This window comes from Nannospalax galili, unplaced genomic scaffold, assembly GCF_000622305.1.
Source record: "Nannospalax galili isolate Female #2095 unplaced genomic scaffold, S.galili_v1.0 scaffold810, whole genome shotgun sequence".
Taxonomy (NCBI): Eukaryota; Metazoa; Chordata; class Mammalia; order Rodentia; family Spalacidae; genus Nannospalax; species Nannospalax galili.
Window position 1 is genome coordinate 1,669,227 of NW_008329132.1, and position 9,463 is coordinate 1,678,689.

Genomic DNA, 9,463 nt, shown 5'->3' on the forward strand with positions numbered 1-9,463 from the left:
GGGTACAAGGTAGTCCAGGCTCCACCTCTGCTCTCCACTTCCCTCCCTGCAGAAAGGAGGTGGAAACTCCCATGGTAATGAAAACTCCCTGGACCAGGAGGAAAGAGGCGCCCCTGGGTGAAGAGTCCCTGGAAAGGGATCTCTGTGCAAACAGCCCTGGTACAATCTGACCGTCATGGGGTCATGGCTCAGAGTGAGGACTCATCTAGCATGTATAAGGTTCTGGGTTCCATCCCTGCACTGAAAACAAATGAATGAATGAATAAATCTTCAGTGCAGGGAGCTTTAACTCAGTCCCACAGCACTAGCCTATCTGGCATACAGCCCTGGATTGCTCCACAAATCTTAAGTCATTAACTAATGAACCGACGTAACTCTTGTGTTCCTTCAGCCTCTCCACCTGATTTCACTTTCTACAATCACCTAATTTGAGCGCTCAGGTTTTGCCCCTTCTTAAGGTCTTCTAATCCTTCTGTAAATTTTTGATTAAATTATGTCTTTTCTGCTGTTGATGTATCTCATATCAATTAAATTCTCAGGCAAAATTAAGAAGAATGGAATACGTCTTTCACAGGAAACAGCTGGGAAATGAGGCAAACTCCCAGGGACAAGTATCACAGGCTCTCTTTCCTAATTGGGATCTAGACACAGTGACAGAAGGGCCACTGCTTGGGATGAGGAAGAAGACAGGGAGGGAATAGTGGGTGACCGCCATCAAAGTACACTATAGGCACGTATCAACATGCCACAGTAAAACCCACTCTTTTCTGCAATGAGTATGTGCTAGTAAGACTTCACTTGCAAGGAACAAAACAAATCGTCATGCTGAGGCCTGAGGCAGATATGGGGAAAGTTCTGCCTCCCTGCAGGGAGGTAGAGACAAGGCAAAGGCTATGTGACATCTCCCTGAACATGGTTTTATAATCACCTGTGAATCTACTTTTAGGTAAAACCAGGGTGGATGACAGAGGAGGAAGGAGACAGAAGAAAGAAAGATTAAGAGAAAAATAGAAGAAAAGGGAGGTAAAGAGATAGAAGAGGATGAAGGGGGAGGGGAGGGAGGGCAGGGAGGGGAGGGGAGGGAGGAACACAATGAAGCAGAGGAGGATGAACAGGATGTAGCCCAGGTCACGCGGGATGAGCCTGTGCTCTGTTGGCAGTGAAGAGTCCATGATGGAGACAGCACCAGCCTGTGCACCAAGAACTCTGCTTACGACACAGTGCTGACCACAATACATCTGTGTACTTACTAGATAATAATTATCAAGAAGTGGTCATCTAATCTCAAAACAGGTCGTTTCTAACCAAAGAATACATAGAACAGACACTGGCTCATGGAAGAGAAGAATTTTTGTGGATTACTGAAGCTCGGTGTGGTGATGCATGTCTGTGATGTTAGCATTTGGGAAATTGGGGAGGGAGGATTCTGAGTTTCAGGCCAGCCTTGGATTCATAGTGAGTTCTCAGACAGCCTGGGCTACATAGCAAGCCCCTGTCTTAAAAAAAAAATACTAAAGAGGAAGAAGGGAGAGAAGAATGAGTGAAGGGAAGAGATGCAGGTAGACACCATGCATGCACCCCTGCCCCCCACATGCAGGTGCACTCATACCTGCATGCCATGTGCACATGCCTACACTAAGTACACATACCACACACAACACACACATGTGTGCATACTCATACACACGCCAAAAAATGCTCCTTCCCAAAGCCAGACATTCACTAGAAGCTTTGGGATGTGCACCCAAGTGTGTGCTGTAGGGTCCTGGAACACACTCCGAGCTCTGCTTCAGGGCGATTTGGAGTCTGCTGGATGTTCGCCTGGCCAACAGCTCAGTACTCCTCAGCTCCAAAGTCCTTCTCCACGTCATGTGTGTCAGGAGCCACAAGGATGCGGGGGACGTGGAATGTGAGGCCAACTGCCACCCGCCACCCTTGCCTTCCTGCTAAGATGATCTCAGAAATATTTCACAGCCAAGGGAAGAGGTTCGAAAAATGCTACAGTTAAGGAGACGAAAGATCTTGGTCTGATGGCTGCAACCTACTTATACCCTAATCTGTTGAAGAACTGCTAGCTTGGGGCTGACAAGATGTCTCAGCATGGAAGGAACTTGCTGCCAAACTGAGGACCTGAGTTTAATCCCAGAACCCATATAGTGGAAGAAGAAAACTTATGGGGCTAGAGAGATGGCTCAGTGGTTAAGAGCACCAGCAGAGGACCCAGGTTCAATTCTTAGCACTCACATGGCAGCTAACAACCGTCTCTAACTCCAGTTCCAGGGGATCTGATGTCCTCTTCTGATCTCCAAGGGCATTGCATGACATGGGTGTACTACATACATGCAGGCAATGCAGGCATACGCATAAAATAAAAACTAATAAATAAAATAGTTTAAAAATATTTTTTGAAAAAAGAAGAGCACTTACTCCCAGAATTGTCTTTTGACCTCCACACCTTTGCTGGGCACACACACACACACACACACACACACACACACACACGCACACACACACACCACACGCACACGCACACAAATAAATAATTATGTAAAACAAAATTTCAAAAGAATTGCAAGCAGGACTTTACTAAATACAAACCTGACAACTTATCGGAGGGAAGTAGATACTTCTGTTGTTCATGTGTTTATCCTGGCTAGTGATGCCTAAAGATTAAAATCAAGTCTTAAGAACAGACTACAGATGCTGGGTGTGGTGGTACACACCTATGCAGAGAGTCTGAGGCCAGTCTAAGATAGATGAAACCCCTTCTCAAAAAAAAAAAGTAAAATTGCAAAAGACACAAGTGTGCTTAAATAAGCAGATTAATGACCTCTCGTGTTTTTAATTTACTCAATTCTACTCTGAATTTAAATTTCCCCAGACCCAATATGCTCGTGTTAGCATATTAAATATTGAGTCTGAAGATTCTCGTGGAAGTCAAATGTGGTGTTTATAAAAGTACTTTGTAAACTCTAAAGCCTGTCCAGATGTGAGGGATTCTGCTGTGGGCACTCCTGGAGAGCCAAGAAGGTTCTAAAGGGCAGGTTTTCAAGCATCCCTGAGCTTTGTCAGCTTTAGGTCTGAGAAGACAGGTGTTCTGGGGAGTGGCCGATCGCCCAGCTCTGCGTCCCCAGCAGGTCACAGCAGAGCCCTGGGCTCAGTCGCCAGCTGGTGTCTTTTTGTGGATTTTGACGTTCAAACTTGTTGTCAACTCCAAGTGGAGTCACAACTCCAGGACTGTTTATGACATATGCTGAGCCTGACACACTGACAGCAGCCTCACCGGGTGTGCTGGTGAGGGCTGCAATTTCCATGTCCCCAGGACTGCCCATAATAGGGTCCACCAGTCCAGTGTGGAATCAGGGTAAAGGGCAGGATGGTAGCCAGGGGCAGACATGGCATCCCTGGGCAGATGAGATCTCACTTTGATCTGAAGTGCTGTTGCACTCTACCAGGTTGGGGATGGGGGTTCCCCTCAGATTCCAGGCAGAGGCTCCTGAGAGGGCTGGCTCCCTGGGGGGACTTGTCATGTCTGGTCTGGCAGGTGGCAATGCACACTATTGGCCAGTACCATGAAAAGCTTCATCTCTATCAGACTGCTAAAGGGTGGAACAACAGTACTTCTCTAGCTTACCGATAGGAGACCAGAACTCAGAGGGCCCAAGGCAGTGCCCTGCCTCACACAGTGTGTGGAAGGCTATGTTTAAATGAAAAGATGGATATTCCATCACCACACCCTAGAACTGCCAGTCAAGACGTCCTGGTCACCAAATAGCATGGCATGTCTGCCTCTGGACATGGCCTGTCTTGTGTGGGGTCCTCACCAACACGGCCTGTCTGCTTATGATGGCTGTTGAAGCTGTTTGGGGTTCACGTTTTTGAAGGAAATGGGCCTATATTTTTGCTGACCTTGCCTGGCATGCAAAATGACTCTGATTTCTCAGCTGGGGTAAACTCATTTCAACCCCTAAGCTCCTTCTGTGGCGTGGCATTTCCTTGGAGTAGATTAAATTTGAAAAGATGAAAGCCCCTCATTTAGTTTTCATGCTCATCCATTTGGAGTGAAAGGCTTTATTGGAAGAGAAATTGGGGGAATGTGTCCCCTCCCAGCTCCAGTCCAGGCAGGATATGATGAGGCCTTGAGGTGCTCACGCGGCAGTTCCACTGAGAGGCCAGAGGAGCCCCTCCCAGCACCTGTGCCCAGCCCCCGCCTCCTCCGCAGGACAGTGGGTTCTCTGTGCACTACACAGCGCAGGTACATCTCCCACCCATGGTAGCCGTGCATCCTCATTACAGGGAACCCCAGGAAGCATGGGCTGCAGGAGGCCCCCTCTTGACATTCACCCTTGATCTGTTTTCTAAACTTCACAACAAAACTTCAAGAAAAAACTATTAGCAGCAAATTAGATATTCTGGTGGAAGCCTAGAATTATTTTTCAGGACAGAGGGCTCAATTTCCTGCTCTCAGGTGTATGATTAAAATCAATTAAATCACTCTTCCAATGTCAGCCGCAAGATTCTCCTGACAAATGAAATTATGTGGGGGAAGTGTTCTCTCCCTTCTCAGCCTCCCTCTCACGGCACAGGAGATCAAAATGCTCAGCTCAGGGATTGCTGAGATAGTTTCCTTAAGAACAGGAGCAATCCGGGACCCCTAGGTAAGTAGTCACGGTCTCAGGTGGCCAGATTTGATGGCCTCTGCTCATGGAAATAGACTCACAGCTAGCGAAAGGGAAGCACTACAAGGGGATATTTAAGCATTTGGTGGGGGGTGCTGAGCCAGGCTTCTTTACATAAATTAATGTTTTCTTGGCAGGGATATGAAGGAGCTCTTTAAATTCGAGATGTAACCTCTGCCTGTCTCTTTCTATGCATAAGACAACCCTCACTCCTTTTTTCCTACTGAGAAATCTCTGTCTTACCAGCCCCCCAAGGACAAGGTAGATTTTAAACCGGTGGCTTTGCACGCTGGTACCTGCTCATCCTTTCAGAAGGCTTTGCACGGTTAGCACTGCTCAGCCAGGCCAGGAGCTCTCTGCAAGGACAAGGAGAAAGCAAAGCGTGCTGGTGGGAACCTACAGCCGAGGCCCAAAGGTGCCCGGAGGTGGCTCCCTGCTCCCTTCAGAAAACTACCTACCTTTGCCTCTTAATTTGTTGTAGGTGTGACTTTTCCCCACGGATGTCTGATGACGTCATGTGGTCTTTTGGTTAGACTTCCTTTTTCCTTATTGAAGGTTAGACAGATTTAGCTTCATTCTAGAAGCTTCCCTTGCTCCTTGGCTGCCTTCTTTCTCTGCTCTGTCCCACACACATGGTAGCTTCTGCTCTCCTCCAGCCGCCGGTGCAGTGATCCCCGGACTCCGACAGGGCGTACTCCTCTTCAGTCATCCTTGCCCAGTTCCGGGCTCCCTGAGCACCTGCCCCCAGCCTGAGTCCAGCCTGTCTTCACACCATGGAGACGTCGGTGATGTCACACTGCCTTCAGAAGCCTTGCTGCATCTCTACCCAGGGAACCCCCAGCCCGTGATGCTCCCCATGAAGCTGTGTTCACTGGCCCTTACCTAGTCTCGCCACTTGGCTGTCCACATCCCCTTCACCGTCTCCACAGATCCACTGGTGTCCTCACAGGTCCTTCCGAGAACTCCTGGACTTCATTCAAATACACATCAGTGTGTGGAGGTGAGGTTGAAGAGGCTGACTCTGCTGTCGGCCTGTGTGTAGCGCCCAGCTCTAAATTCACTGCTTCTACCATGTATGTGTCACTTTAAAAGCTCTCACTGGTTAGTCTCATCCACAATGCTGCCTGTCTAACCCCATAGTGTGTAGCCCCCAGCTCTAAATTCACTGCTTCTACCATGTATGTGTCACTTAAGCTCTCACTGGTTAGTCTCATCCACAATGCTGCCTGTCTAACCCCATAGTCAATGTAAGATTAACAAAATCATCTTTGGGAGCTCACTGGAGATTGACTCCCCAGCAGTGTTACCGGGACCTGACACCGCTGTGCCCCACAACACCCTCCAAGGCGTCAAGGCAGGTGTACACCTCCTTCTGTGAGCAACAGAGGCTGAGCTCTCCCGCAGGTCTCTAGACTTGGTGCCTCTGCAGGGCGGGGCCTTGCTGCACACACATTTTAATCTTTATGGTAACAGGCAGAGCCTGGCACCTGGTTATTAACTATACAAACTTCCTCTTAAGGCAAAGAACTAAATAAATATGACATTTTCTGAAAGTTCTAAGCCTTGAACCTGAAATAAGAATTTTCCAGTGTCCTATAGACATATCCTCATGCCCAATCTGAATGTTGTGAGAACCTGAACCCTTGGGATTTGAGAGTCAGATTTGGGTCTTCCTTCATTACTGTACCTGGTGAATGGGGGTCGGCCCCCATTCTGTGGTGAAGGTCAAGATCATTGCACCTCATTAGACAGGGAGTGAGGACACAGGGGCCACTACGGCCACTTCTGATGCAGTCCTCCAGACGCTCCTCCAAACTTTTCTTCCCATGCGTGTGCCAGCTATCACCACCAGATGCAGCTTCTGGGTCTTGACTGGGTCATAGCCGGAGCCCCGTCATGCTCCCCGGGGAACAAGCCACCTCCCCCAGGAGCCTCGTTCCCTACCTTCACTCCCCAAGTGGCTCTGCGTTCAGATGCCCTGGCCCCCCAAGTCCTCTGATCACGAGGGAGTCTGGTCATCTCTTCATCCTCTCATGTCCCCGTTTGTCTTTCTTCTGCTGTGGATTCCTTTTTGTTGGTGGGGCATATTTTTCTAATTGTAATTTTGTAGATTTTAAGATGTGTTTTGAAAAAAACATCTCTTTACAGAGCTGAGGGCTATGGCTCAGTGGTAGAGCCCCCGCCTGTCTCACAAGCACAAAGGCAAACCAAGAGAGCTTTTGGTCCTTTTTATGAAGTAGACCTTTCACTCGCCTACTGGGTTTGCTGTTAGCTAAGTATTTAGAAAGTCCTCATATGCTTGAGGTTAGGAAAATATTTCCCAATGCTTACATAAGTTTATATTTGTTGATATTGTATATGTATGTATCAACCTTACTCAACTAGTTGTTAAAAATAGCATCTACTTGGGACTGGAGAGACGGCTCATCAGTTAAGAGCACTGACTGCTCTTGCCTGGGTGTGGTTCCCAACACCCATGTGGTGGCTAACAACCAGCCATCTGTAACTCAAGTTCCAGGGGAATCCAACGCCCTCTTCAGACCTCTACAGGCATTGCAAACACAGGTGCACTTACATACATGTAGGCAATACACTTGTATACATAACATAAGTTAAAAAAGCATCTGCTCAGGGCTAGAGAGACAGCTCATTCATTAAGAGCACTGACTGCTTTTGCAGAGGACCCAGGTTTGGTTCCCAGCACATACATGATGGTTAACAACTGTCTGTAACTCCAGTTCCAAGGGATCTGATGCCCTCTTCTGACCTTCATGAGCACTGCTCAACATGGGCACACTTACATACATGCAGGCAACACAGGCATGCACATAAAATAAGAATAATAAATAAATAAAAATAGCATCTACTGACTAAGCTGTCCTTGAAGATCTGGCCCTCTTCGAGTTCTGTTGTTAGAGTTCACGTGCTTCTCCCGTTCACCTGGAGGCTTTAGAAGAGCTCTTCTCTCTCCCCTTTCAGCATGTTTTATGTCACTCTTGCATATGTTCTTTTATCCTATGGGGTGAGTTGGAAGATAATTTTGTTTAATGTCTCACTCTCCCTAAACAACATTTCTACAAGAGATTATTGCTATAAAGGAACACACAAGATCAGCATGTTTTATAGCAAGGCTAAATCTCAAGATAATTATTCTGAGTAAAGAAAGACAGAAAAATACTATAAGCAATGTGACTCCACTTGCATAAAGTCTAGAATGTAGAAACTAATCTATAGGGACAGGAGGCGCATGGTGTCTGTGAATGGGATCAGGGAAGATGGAGAGGGATTTTAAGAGTGAGCCAGGAACTGAGTGGATGATACATATGTGCATTACCTCGACATTGATATACAGAAAGCTTCCCAAATGCCACTTTAACTGAGGACAGGCTGTCATATGCCTGTCATCCTTCCTCAGACCCTTAAAAGAGATTGTGGGTCTAGGAAAAAAAAGAGCACACTGTCCTCAGGCATGGCACACCAGCAGGCCAAGCCATCGGGCCTGTGGTCAGTTTTCCACTTCTTACACAAAGACCCTGTGGTTCCCTGCTAACTCAGCTCCATCATTCAGCCACACACACAACACATACCCTACTCGCAACCACACACACACCCCATATACATGCTATACCATATACATACCACACACACACACACACGCACACACATGCACACACACACACACACATACACACACACCCCTATTTACCTCTTTTCTCTTTGACTCCATGTATAACAAAGAATCCAGTTAAATAAACTATTAAGCCACTAGCGACACACTTGGAGGGCACTGAAGTTTTGCAACCTGTGTAAACAGACTAGGATTAAATTCCAGTGAGCATCACTCTTGTTACAGAATTTCTTAGCGTAACTTGTCAGATGAACAGGTCAAGGGAGAACAAAATTCATAAATTTATTTTTTCATCTAGAAGTCTAAAGTACATCAGAAAAATTCCATATCTAATTGCAGTGCCGCCTCTGCAGAGCAGGATTGAAGCACCCTTCACCCCACGAGACCACTCAAAACCACCTCAGACCTGTCAGTTGGTAAAGTATGTCATGTCAAAAGTCTGGCACATTTGTATTAGTTATGTGTTTGGCATTATGATAGCTATCTTCTTCACTTAAGTCTAAAACATTCAGAAAAGCCTCGTCTTTGCCATAGGTTAAGATAAAAGCGATGACCTAGGAGGCGTAACCCCTTCAGAGAAGGGGACACAGTGGCCTCCCCAGATCCCTGCCTTCCCCAAAGGAAAGAGAATTGTTGGGGATAAAATCAGAAATAATGAGGTTGTTCAATAAGAGGATCACTTATAAAACAAACATTTAAAAACCATAGACTCGGTGCTGGGGAGATGGCTCCATCAGTAAGGACAGTTAACCATTCACAAGCATTCACCATTCATAAGCATTCACCGTCCACAAGAGTTTGCCATGCAGATGTAAGGACCTGAGTTAGACCCTCAGCACCCATGTAAAAAGCCACTTGTAACGCCAACACTGGGGAAGCAGAGTCGGGAGGATCTTAGAGGCTACTGGACAGTCAACCTATCCTAGGTGGTGAGCTGCAGGCCAGTGAGAGACCTTGTCTCAAAAAACAGGTTAATTATATTATTCCTCTTGCCCCCTTGATGCCACTATATCTCTTTTCTCAGGAAATTCTAAGTAGGCACTGCTGCTAACCTGGAACTTCAGCTCACAACTACGAAGAGAATTTTGGCTTGGTTTTTACAGCTTGAAGCTACAGCTTCTTTTTTTCCTGTTTTTTTGTTGTTTGTGTGCTTGTT